Source organism: Mus caroli, unplaced genomic scaffold, assembly GCF_978045245.1.
Source record: "Mus caroli unplaced genomic scaffold, Mus_caroli_1 scaffold_1, whole genome shotgun sequence".
NCBI classification, from domain to species: Eukaryota; Metazoa; Chordata; class Mammalia; order Rodentia; family Muridae; genus Mus; species Mus caroli.
Genome location: NW_028227256.1, coordinates 58,189,268 through 58,202,287, shown reverse-complemented (window position 1 = coordinate 58,202,287; position 13,020 = coordinate 58,189,268). Strand labels below are relative to the sequence as shown.

The window sequence follows — 13,020 nt, the reverse complement described above, 5'->3', positions numbered from 1 at the left end:
ATTGTTCATGTAACTAGTAAAAAGCGAACAGAAAATGGTCCATTGCTGGGGGCTCCTATGTTTCTGGGCTCTTTTGTGAATGTTTTGGCAAAGGGCTTGACTAGGACTTTGAACTCATTAATCCTTCCCTTGAAGTCACACATTCCACAGTTTGCTTGGAGGTGGCAGGATCCCCTTGGCTGGAAGAAGTTGCCTGCTGACCCAAGTTCCCCAAGAGATTTGTCATTGGCTTGCTATAGCAACCAGCACCATGGCATTGTGCTCCCCCTTCTAGAAGGAAGGCTGACCCTCAGGCAGGGTCATCTAAGGGCAGGACCATCCACAGCTGTGCAGAAGGAAGTGATGGCCTGAAGGAATGGAACACTCCATACCTGCTCCTCACGCAGCCTCTCTTCCTTCTATTGTTTCTCTGTGGACTTTCCCTTCTCAGCTCCAAAAGGCAGAACTCTTCTTCACCCCTCCAAACTGGCTCCCATTCCACAGCAGTTCATGTCCCAAGTTCTCAGCATTGCATGCCAGGCCTACAATGTCTGTGGCTTGTGTAAATTTGTATTTCTCCCAGCTGTTGTCTTGTCCAAACACCACCACTGTAGTTAGGGTACCCATCTATCAGAAGGTCTTTAAGCTTGCTATCTCATTTGACCCTCTGGCCTTTTGAGGCTTGGGCAAGGTAAGACTATTCCCAGGGTTTAAAAATGAGGTTGTTGTATTTCTTTCTTACTTTAAATCTAACAAGGCTTCCTTGTTTTTCATCTGACTTTATAGTTCCAAGATTTGCAGTGAATGAACATCATAAAGGAAATAAATGGCTGCAGTGTTCTGAAATCATAGAATGAGTGGCATTAAAAGAATTTATCTGGGTGCCCATCATCAGGAACAATTTTATTAATTATCTACGGTTGGCTATTCCTATTTAATTCCTTCAAGCAATATCAAAAATATATTCTTATTCTGGTTTTCACTGGGAAAAATAGTCATATAGTCTGAATTTTGTCATAATTATTAATGATAATAATAGAATATTTATTGTGATTTTTTTGTATGCTAGATACTGTGCTAAGTACTTCAGACAGAATATAATAGCAATATAGAAAAAAAGATAGCAATATAGTCTGGATGTTGTGATAATTAACAATGATATTTGTGCTTACTGTGTGTATGGTAGACACTATGCTAAATAATACAGATAAATTATATCATCTAAATCTTGTAAACAACACTGCAAAGCAGCTCTGTGATGTTGTTGTTGTTGTTGTTATTGTTATTGTTAGTTTGGTTTGGTTTTGAGACAAGGTTTCTCTGTGTAGCCCTGACTGTGACAAGAGGCATGTACCACCACCACCCTGCACAAAGCATTCTTGATAAAGACAAAGGTGACTATAACAGGCACGTGGAAGAGGTGACTGAGAATCTGACTAAGAGCATGGAACTTGTCAGAATGCAGAGAAGGGTCAGCTTTGTGCTGGACCACAAATGAGGCACTACATCCCATCCCAGCCCTAAATAAAGCTCAGGGACCATGGCAGAAGAGAAAGTTGGCCTCTCTGTACCTTCATCTCTTAGTTTTTCTCTTTGAAAAATGACAATACCTTAGAGGCTATTCTAAGTATGACTGAGCTATTAGTTTCTAGCATATTGAAGATGCCCAGTAAGTGTTAGCTTACTGTATTGGGTTCTAAATTGAAATACTCTGAAGCCTATGCAATCATAAAGAAACTATTCCACCCCTACCAAAAGAAAATGTTGGTTGCCGACCTAATCAGTGCTCACTCTGTTGAAGTTTTCAGCTCTGTTTGATTTTAGAAGCAGTTGTTCATAAATAATTCTTTGTTTTATTTCTTTTTAGGTTCAATTTATTTTATGTGTATGAACGTTTGACAGCATGCGTGAATGTGTAGCACATGTGTGTGACTGGTGCCTATATAGGACAGAAGAGGACATCAGATCTCCTAGTACTTGACTAATATATAGATCCAGACCATTTTGTGGGTGCTGGGACTTGCACTTGGGCAATCTGCAAGTGTTCTAAACCTCTGCTGCATCTCTCAGTCCCCCCAAATACTTTCTTAGACACAGTAAAGGAAAACATTTATAAAAATTCTTTGTGGATGAGACAGAAATAGCTTACAAGATGATCACCTGTCAATGAAGTCAGCCTTGCTGCTGACTTAGAGCTCCTCCAGGTTGGTTTTTCTTTCTTTCTTTTTTTAATTAGATATTTTCTTCATTTACATTTCAAATGCTATCCCAAAAGTTCCCTATACCCTCCCCCTAGTTTTTCTTCTTGATTCAAAATCTTTTCCTGTATGGGAGGTGGTGTGCAAAGTGATAGCTTCCTCAATAAGGCATCTATCTCTGAAAGGCCAGAGCTTCTAGAACAGTGGTTCTCCACCTGTGGGTCTTAGCCTCTACAGGGGTTGCATATCAGATATCCTGCATATGAGATCTTTAATTACAATTTATAACAGTAGCAAAATACAGTTATGAAGTAGCAACAAAATAATTTCATGGTTAGGGGTCAGCACAACATGAGGAACTGTACTAAAGGGGTCACAGCATTAGGAAGGTTGACAATCACTGTTTTCAAAGAAGGGACAGGATGACATGGAAACCAACAGAGAATTTAGGACTCGAATGCCAAATGAAGGCATGGCACCCTGCCCCACCCCCACAATTGGTTAGGGAACCCCATGGGGCAGGAAAGGAGGTGCTCAGAGTTCACTGGAGGATTGGCATGTGCTGAGAAAGGGCTGTGGGTGGGGCACAGATCCACAAAAGCACACCTTGGAGCCCAGAGAGCAGGTGTCTGGCACCTCAAATCCGCAGCCGGTGTCTACTTCAGCTGACATTTCAAAGGCATAATGTTAGTGCGCCTCTCTGCCAAGGATGTGATACGAGATTTAGACAGCCTGGGCCAACTTACCAGCTCTGTGTAGAAACTGGCTCTTACCCATACAATTAAGGAGAAGGATACAGAAGACCAGAGAAAAAGGCTGCTATTTCACTGTGGTCAGTTTAGGCCATAAAGTTCGTTTTATAACAGAATTCTGGCTTGCCAGACTTTTATTTTCCTAGAAAAATAAAACAAAAACAACCTCAGCACAGATCTTACGCTTTCTTTCCATCTAAAACGACACAAAATTTTCTCCACTGGTCACCACCTGCAGTGTTGCTGGTTGCCCTCTGCAGGGTCAGAAATCCCATGGGTGACAGAATCCACAGAGGAGATGAGCATGCTGTCCTGTCTGAAAGGTGGTGAAGAAGAGTCAAAGTTGTAGGCTTGCTCTTCCTTGTTTAACGAATGTCAGATCATGCCTCCAAAGCACTCCACTGCACGCTTGGCGGAGTCTGCTCGAGTTGCTTCTAGAAATGGATTGGTACTAGCAGGTCTCTCAGGACTCCTGCTTGGAATTTCATTACTGAGATTCCTCAGGTCATTTCCCAGGAAAGATATCGCCCTAACGCCTGCAGGCCGGTCACACTCCACAACACTCCGCAGGGCTGACTCCGTGAACCACCTTGTCAGCCCGAGCTGTGAGCTACACCTTCCCAGTCCTTTCGATGCCAGCAGACACATTGGAAGTGAAGGAGTGCCATTTTTCTTGAAGTAAAATTGTCTCCCTGGAGATAGGAGTGTTAGCAGCCTGGAAGGGTCCTATGACTGGAACAGAATTCCCATTAACAAAGACTCTGTAGGACATGATGGTGAGAGTTGATGGGTCTCCTGAGCAAAGGCGGAGATAGGCCCTAGATTCTTTTCATACTGCTTAGTGATCTGTGGAGGAGTTTTACTGCTGCAAAGCAAGGCACACTGACAGGAGCACTTTCTTAGATCATGACGTCACCATGAGACAAATCAGAAAAGTACATGGCAAATTCTCATCCGATTTAGGTATAGCCTAGACCCAGAAGTTACCTCTTGCAAAACTATGTCCACATAAGCTCTGTAGTGCCTCATGCGTCCTAACCGATGGGACCTGGGTGACAGTTTTGGTATTTGTCTGCCAGACACATAATTTATTGAACATTAGCTTTTATTGATGGTGTGAGATCTATAGTTCTCATGTTAGTGGAGACTTTAATAAGGTGTTCTCTGAGGATCTAAGCAAATGGAACCAGGCTCATGTCCCAGAGGTGTTGAGTGATCTGAGTTCCCATAGCTGACCCCTGGCAGGCCTGAGCCTATATTTTTCTTTTTTCTTTCAAGCTGGAGAAAGTGACCAGGAGCTAGAGTGACTAGATTTTTCAAGGCCATTTAATAGCTAAGAGTCTCTGTGGCTTTTAAGATCCTTCACGCATCCTGCTAGAACTGGCATTTGGGTTTGAGCTGTGACTTCAAAGTTTCTTTAATCCTAAACCTTCCCCAGAGATCAGGGTGCTGCTTAGCCCTAAAGACACTGCAACTGAAGAGGCCCCAAGGATGGTCCCTACTGAAAGGCTCCTTGCTCGAGCTGATGGTTTGTATCTGTTTAAATGCTGCACTTAGGAAATCACATTTTATTTTCCCAAGTTTTGATAGTAAAAAACCAAAAGAAAAGACTTCAAATGTACTCATAACTAAAGTTCTTGAGTAAATAGTGTCAGAAACTTAGAAAAGTATTCAGAGAGCCCATATCATTACACATTTCCACTGGGATTGTTGATTATGTACCCCAGACCTGCAAAAAATAAAGCCAGCTAAAGTCCAAGCATGGATGGGGAAAGACTTACAAAGCCCACCTGTCGCTGAGAAGCTGTCTGCAAACAATGGCTGTAGTGGGACAGCCAGTTCTCTGCAGGGATGTGCGCACTGAGAGGCCCCTATGTCCTGTGGATGGCTCTACACCTATGTATGTATGGGCAGCACTAAGTGAACTCAGTTAGGGAGGAAAAGGCAGTGGGAAGATGGGGAAAGAATGAAGGGGCAGGGATGGATGGTGGATTTATCAAAACACATTACATGCATGCACCTATGAAATTTCAGACAACTGAAAAAAATCAAATGGTTCTGAATCCCTTGAGAATTGGTATGCCGGCACCATCGCCCTCTGGTCCTTACCTTGCACAGATGTCACCTGCCTAGCAGGTGTTCATGGCGTGTTTGCTGGACAAGAATCCATACTTCAAAGCTATAATGCTGTAAAATCCCCAGCATCAGGACCTTTTACTCACAGTACGAAAGGCCCCTGGCTGTTCTGTCTATTGGCAGTCTGACCAAGACACGGGGTAAACTGCATTCTGTATTTTAGATCTCTGAGCCCTGTCTGAACCCCTGAAGAGTTGAAACTGAGTCCATTTTAGGCTTTAAAAAATGGAATGACTCTGATGTCTATGCTCCCCCCCACCCCCCGACTTACACCAGGAACTCACTGTCTTCAAACGGTCACGTTTGCAGACATGCCCGTGATGCCGTGTTTGGGAGGCTAAATATAAACAAAGGTTCCAAATAGCCTGCTGTCACTGCCAAATGGGTTAAAAAAAACTGTCTGTCATCAGAAATGAGGATTTTAGAATTATAGGTAAGAGAATATGTCTTCCCCTCAGAAAAGGGGACCATCAAAATTAAGATTGCTTCCCTGAGCTATTTTAGCTTACTTCCTCTTCTTTCTGAAATATCTTAAAATAGAATTTGAATCAAAGACTTTTCTACATCTAAGTCTCTCAAAGGATCTAGTTGGTATGTTGGTAAGTAATGTTTTAAGCCGCCTTCTTTCATGTGCAAATGGATTAAAGCAAACTGCTGCCTCCCAAAGCGGAGTACCCTTCTACTCATTCATTCATTCATTCACTAGTTCATTCATTCATTCACTCATATAAAACACTTAGCTTGATATCTAATGTGATAAGCTCCTACATAATGTCTCAATGGTGTAAAATGACAGTCAGAACAAACATCCAAGCAGAACACTCACAAACATGCAACACTTAGGACATAGCCACTTTCAGTCAACACAGCCATCCTAACTGACACAAGGGACCTGGCCTGTGTGTCACAAGCTCCCCAGACATTAGAAGACACTTTGACTTCCAGTCTCAGACAGGAAGCGATGTTATTCCTGAAGCTATGTATGCCTTTGCCATTCTAGAGAGAAAGCAGAAGGGAAGGGGACACTAATCAAATGTCACCTTCACATGGCCACTCAACACTGGAGGAGGTCATGAAGAAACATACCAGAAGCTGTTACTTAGGGATACCTCTGATACCTCAGAAGCGTTAGGGGATCAGTCACATTAGTTGGAGTCTGGGCTTGCCATCTTCAGGGGGATAAAATCTCAGTGATTCCTCTCACTCAATCTTCACCTCTAGTATATAGGAATCTCTGTCTTCAGAACTGGAGGGGAAAGAAGAAGAGATGCTGCTGGAAAAGGAGGAAGAGGAGGAAAGAAATATTGGCTGCAAAGGGGAGGGAAAAAAAATCAGTTTTCTTTGGGGTATGGCGCCTGAGAAGTTGACCATGATCCTGTGGAGAGCCCCACACTCATGTCCATAGTGGTTGCACTAATTAGACACCATGTGTTATAAAAAAAAAAAAGAGAGAAAAAGAAGACCATGAAGTAGAGAGGAGGACAAGAGAGGCAGTTCTTGAAAGGGGCAGCGCAGTAGGAGCTCGAGGAGGAGGGAGGTCATGGAGGTGGCTATGATGGAAATACACTGTATGGATGAAGTCCTCAAATAATCAATTAAAATAGTATAATATTTATATGAAAAAGGAGGAGCAATAGTGCTTTCAGGGCGAGAACATCAGACTCAGGCATGAGGAGAATCAGAAAGGACAGAGAGAACGCCAGAAGAGTTTAGTGGGGTGAGAAGGAAGAATACTTCGGCTTTGCATCTCCATCACCAAACTATTTACTCTCATCTCCCTGACTACCAGCAACGCTTGGACCACTAACAGTGATGGAGGATGGGGAATGGCCAAGGGGCTCATTCCCAGGCTCTTGATACTGGCTGGGAGTGAGCAGATGAGCAGGCAGCAGCAGCCTCCTGGGGCTGCCATGTGGTAGGCCTGGCTTCATGAAGAACCCTTTGTTCTTCCTCTCAGTAGCCAATACAGTTGCTCTGTGTTTTATTTTCAATTAAATTTCTACTAATCCCAAACTACAGCAACACATAGCTGCTGGCACGCCCCCTCCCTTCTGAAAACAACATGGTCTGTAGAGAGACCTTTCATTGTACAAGCCTCGCCTTGTACACGCCATAAAAGACGCATATGCCACCGGTTTGCCGACAAGTACTTTCAAAAAGGTGCTTAATGGGCCCCTGGACCCCGAGCTTCCAAGGCGGCCTGTGAATAGAGCCTCTTGTTAGGGCGGTTGCTATAGCAAGCCCTTGTTTTTAATTCAATTGCACAGTAAATAATACTTTATCCACAGTGGGAAACAAATGGTCACTGTAAATTGCCTACCCTTCATTTGGTCAAAAAGAGGCATTTGTGCTTTGAGGAATAGTGCAGAGCACCTGCATCCTCAGCTTATTTAGACTTCCACCATTTTCCCACCTGGTGAGCTATTGAGGCTTAGTGAGTTGTAAATCCATGGATCACCCTGAAAATCAGATTTATTAACATTAAAACAACATTTTAAACAAACACCTCCCTGTTTGTTTGTATTGGAGTCTAAATTTTGAATTTCTACTCATTCACAGATACACCCCCCCCACCCCCAAACCCCTCCCAAACTCTACATTCCGTGACACTGAAGAGCCGGAGAAAACACTACAGCACCAAGGAATAGAAAATGTGGTTTGGTGAGCTTCTACATCACATGATAAATAGTTGACAGCTTTGGCAATATCCGATTGTTCTGGAAACATGGAAAAAAGGGGAGTGATCTGAAAGAAATCAGAGGGGTGATACAAAGGGGGTACTCCTGGTAACTCACAGCTGGGGGGTGGTCAGGAATTATATGCTGCTGAGGACTGAAGAGAAAAGGAGCATAGAGGTTAATAAAATGGGGACATACTCTTCTCTCCAGACAGGGTGAAGTGAAAATTACCTATCACCTGCTGGACTGGATGTGCGAACAGGCCAGTGACCGAGTGTGTGGCGAGGACTCTGCTGTACCGGATAAGCAGTCTTAAAGCAAGCTCTCCAACAGGCTTCCGGGCAGAGTAGAGTCTTGCGGCAGCCTCATCCTCATTAGAGGACAACAGCTGTTTCTTGCTATAATTAGCTCACAGTTCAATAGTTAGCTCCAGTCTCTTACACCTGTATCGCACACAACACGGAGATTGCAGAAGCACATGTTGTTGTTGTTTTCTTCAATCACCTCCACTTACACACGTTGTTAAGCATCTAATAGAAAACAGTGTCCCTTCCCTAGTTCCTTCCCTCCTTGGATCACTTTTAAAAGCGAGTTGGGAAAATCTGGGTTTTCTTTATGGGCCCCAGTTCCCATTTCCAATCTCACCCCTATGCTCCATAGACCTCCTGAATTAAAGAGGGTCTCCAGCATTGTCAACCAACCCACCACGCATCAGGCTATAAAATCTTATGTTCAGCCACCTGCGGGATGATGGAGGGAAGAAGAAACTGAATGGAGCAAGGGGTGGGGGTCAGGGCCGATCCAGCTGGCCGCTGAAGATGGCTTCCACAGAATTCTTTGCGGGGTGGAAGGGTGCAGAATCTCGGGTCATTTCCTGCCAGGTCTGAGCCGCATGTGGGAGGACCTCCATAATCACGCTGTCTCACAGTTCCATTAGTGTCAGAACTCATTAGGAGACCAATCCACTCAGCAGCAGTGGGCATACAAAAGAAAGAGCCGGCCAAAAAGTCTACAGACTGTTCTGTAGTTGTTAGAACAGGGGTGGGGGCGGGCAGGGAAGAGGGATTGTAAAATTCCCGGCTGGGTAATTAGAGTCAGCGGGGAGGCAGGGAGGCAATGGCAGGCCTCTTTTTTCTCTCCTGGTGGTTTTAAAAGATTGGCTAGGGTGAGGGGTGGGGGTGGGGTGGGGGAACTGGTGGATTAGGGGGTGCTTTTTTTTCTAGGGTGAGGCCAGGGGTGCCTGTCATCATTCCTAAGGGAAAATGGTCATCCATTTGCACCTCATTTCTGAGTGAAGCTGAGGAGACAGACTCATTGTGACTGAGATCTGGTTAGACCACCAAGAAGACAGGTGGTTGGTTGCCCTGGATGTGCTTAGCTAAAAGCAAATGAGCAGACAACCTGACAGTCTGTTAGGTGGATAGGGGCAGCTTCATGTTGCCTTTGCATTGGGCAAGGGATCAGAGAGGGATCGGAGCAAGGCTGTGGAGGTGTGAAAGGATATAGCAGCATTGTTTTCTGGAACAACTACCTTGGGCTTTCCAGAGTGTCTTTCACAAAGTCAATAAGGTCAATAAGGGTTACACAACAAATTGGCTCAGCTCGTATGTCAAACTGTAATGGCAGACTGGGAAGATGACTCAGTCAGTAAAGCGCTTGCAAGACGGGTGTTATTGTCTAGCCCGAGTATCTTTGGCTTTCCAGGATGACATTCTGATTTTCTTCAAGTTCAACGGCAGTGATTTAGGCAAAATAGACACAAAACAGCTGTCTCTGGCTGTTGCGCTTCCCTTTCATGCCGGTTCTGTCAAATACAAAAGCTTACCCAACCAAAAGAGAATGGAGATGTTTAGTAACTGAAGAGTAATCTATACGCAATGAAATCCACTCATCTGAAGTGTATAATCGATGGATTTTGACAAATATGTGCCTTTGAGGACCCACATTCAATCCTTAAAACTCACTTTTTAAATTTTTTTTTTAAATAAAGCCTGCCACAGCTAGTAACCGTTACAAGCTTGCACTTGTAACCCCAGTGCAGGAGAGGCATCGAAAGGAGGATTTCTGGGGCTCACTAGCCAGCCAGCCTGCCTAGCCTACTTGGAAAATTGCAGACCATCGAAAGCCCTCATCCCCTCCCTCTGTCCAAAAGGGTAGATAACACTTGAGGAGCAACATTTGACATTGTTCTCTGATTTCTACCATGTGCACCCCACACGTATGCATATGTAAACACATGAACATACACAAGGGCACTTGTACACGTAAACATGAAGGCATGTTGCTGCCCTGCTTGACTGAACCTGACTTTAACAGATCTGCCATGTTCTTTGGGCTTCATGTATGAACAAGACTAAAACCCAGAAGCAGCACTTTTGGAATCTGAGGGGATGTGCACCTTGGAGAAGCCAGGTGGCTGCTCTGTTATCCCGTGCTGGCTGGCTCAATGTAGGTCATCACTCAAACTTTGTTTTCTTTTATTATTAGAAAAGAAAGGAAGAAAGGAAGAAAGGAAGAAAGGAAGAAAGGAAGAAGGAAGAAACCATTTTAAGCATCAGTTTCGAAGCCAGAGCTTCATTTTCATGAACACCTGAAACCAAACAGACTGTGCATGCGGTCTGTGCTGTTCCGTTTCCCCTGTTTCCTTTGTTTAAAGTCTTGACCTTAACTTTGCTATTATGCATTTTGGGATTTCTGGAGCCCAACTTTACCCAGAGGGAAAACAAGGAAACAAATAAGCTTAAAAATATGTTTTCTGACCTAACCCTACATCCCAAGGTCACTACTGAAACACATCAGATTGAAAATCTGCAAGGTCTTAGGGCCAACCCCATGGGAAAATCAGAAAAACTAGAAGCTGTGAAGGACACAGATCTGCTGAATAAATTAAGCATGTGTGTGTGTGTGTGTTTCTAGTCCTCTAAGGTAAATTTATACCATCCATACAGATGCACTCTTTTCTGTTTATTATTCCCAATTGGGCAATGGAGGTTAATGTCGTGCAAAGGAGAAAAAAAATCAAGAGTTTGACAGCACTCCCTCAATTTTATTTTAAAGCAACACAAAGAAAATGAAAGCTTGTTCTTTGGGGCCAGCATTTCTCCCTCCCCAATTCCACCCAGACTGGATCATCTTAAATCTGATCTGGGATTTGAGCGTTATTTGGATTAGCTCATTAGTGGAGCACCATTCTGACAAGCCACTAATCTGAGGCACTGGTGCACGGCACCATGACAGTATTATGCCGAAAATGAGAAATCTAATGAGATTAGACAGGTCCTTGTGCAAATGGTCTGACGGTACTTTGTATGGCAGTCCATGAGCTTGGGAATGCAGGAACGTGGGCAGATTGAGGCATCAGACTCCCTTGATCTATGACAGGGCAGCTCTAGAGCCCACAGGTGAAATCTATTGAAAGTCAGCAGTGATGCACCATTTCTGAGCAAGGTCCGGGGAACTTCAAGCAATGATCCAGATTAAAAAGTGATAAATACGCACAGGGATGATATTGGGAATGGAGGTATTAGCTACTGGAGAGTTTTTGGGGTGAGATTCTGATACATTCTGGTGTCTGTGGAGCACAAATAGGCACAAACAGAAGCAGCCACAGGGCAAGAATAACTGGAGGCTGGAACCAGCCACTGATACATTCCAAGGTTACTTACCCAGTACCAGCAAGGAAACCCCATCACTGTCTTCCCTGCTGTTAGAGTGATTTTCTCTCCTTCCTTCACTTGCAATTTTAGTCATTTTTAAGCTAAACAGAACATGCTGGCTCCCTTTTGCTTAGAAGGGGCCTGTTGTTGAGATCAGAAAATGCTAGACTACAATAATGCATGATTTATAACGTCCAGATGTGGCTAAGGGGCAGCAGACAGCACACAGTGGACGGGGACTTGGTGCCTCCCCCATCTCTTTCCCTCCTTGTTCCCTCAAAGAGGAAAACAAAAGTTTCCATGGCATTTTCTTGCCTGTAAGTGGAAAATCAAGCTATTAACAGAGGCCTGGAGTTGTCCCCCTGGGAGATAGCTTTTTTCATATTGTGCTACTCTGCCACCTAATGGTGACTTTTCGTACTCTGTGAAAGGCCTGCCTGTTAGTAGATGCTCCTTAGTTTAAAAATCTTCCTTGCACCAAATGGAAAAGTCAGTGTCAGGCATTCTGTCAAAGCTCGTCAAAATGAACAGGCATGAAGCATAAGAAAATGCACCTTTCTTTCATGTTAGTAACATATCAGGCCAATAACAGGAGTCGTTCATACTTTTTCCCACCAGACAATGAATGGTTGTTCAGTGACTGGCTGTTTAGATATGAAAGTCTAGATATATTTAGTTTAGATATAAAAAAATTTACTGTTAAACTGTGTATAAATGAATTCAAGACAGAACTGGGTTCTATTCAGTTATTGCACTTTACCAAGAGTGTCCAGGGACTTGGAGTTGATGATCTTTCTGAAACTAGAGGATGAGGCATTTAGTTTTCCCTCTGTCTGAGGAATCTTCGCCAAGAGTAGAAGAGGGCCTGGACTGGTATTAAATAAACACCAAGGATTCTAGTCCCAAGATGAGGTAAAGGGAACACGGATGGCTTCCTGCTGTCACAGAATCTTAAGAAATTTCTAAAGCAGATGGAAGGATGGTGGAGAGTAGGTGGGGGAAGGGAAACCTGTACCTGAGCAGGGCGTTGTCCCAAACATTTTAACCTTCACAGGCAGAACTAAGGCATGTTCAAAATAGTCTCCTGAGTACAAAGGTCTAAAAAAGCTGGGTTCTCAATCTCTGGGAGATGACTGAGAATAGGGTGTATCAATAGAACGAGAAAGAGAGAGAGAGAGAGAGAGAGGTGGGGTGGGGAGCAAGAACAGTTCACCCAATAATCAGGTCTGTGAGTAGCAATGAATAAGAGGTTTTCAAACCTTTCTACAGTATCCATTACGATTTTTATTATTTTATTTTGCCTTTTCTTCTCAAGATTCCTGAAAAGCCTTTGCCATGCAGCTGTAACCAAGCAGTCATCTATTATTTCACTTAAACACACACCAAAAGAGGTGATGTTGATTAATCAAAGTAGAAGCAGCAGACACGCTTTGGAAACAAAAACCTCAGTGCTTCAAAGGCAATGCCCATTGGCCATCAGGAGCTCTGTTGCCAGGGAGATGGTTACCAAGCATAGGTGCCTCCAGAGCAGCTGCATTTATGGAGGGGTGGCCCTGGACAGCTTATTGGTACTCTCTGGACGGATGTCACGAGTGAAGGCTTTTCAAATATTTAATTTTTC

General features: G+C 43.8%; 1 long non-coding RNA gene across 1 annotated transcript; it reads right to left on the bottom strand.

Moving 5' to 3' along the window:
* Positions 1-2,499: 2,499 nt before the first annotated feature.
* Positions 2,500-8,102, bottom strand: LOC147006049 (uncharacterized). Its single transcript, XR_015047338.1, has 3 exons — positions 7,942-8,102; positions 6,152-6,311; positions 2,500-3,661 (listed from the first exon to the last, which is right to left on the bottom strand). It is a non-coding gene; the product is annotated as an uncharacterized LOC147006049 (long non-coding RNA).
* Positions 8,103-13,020: the final 4,918 nt, after the last annotated feature.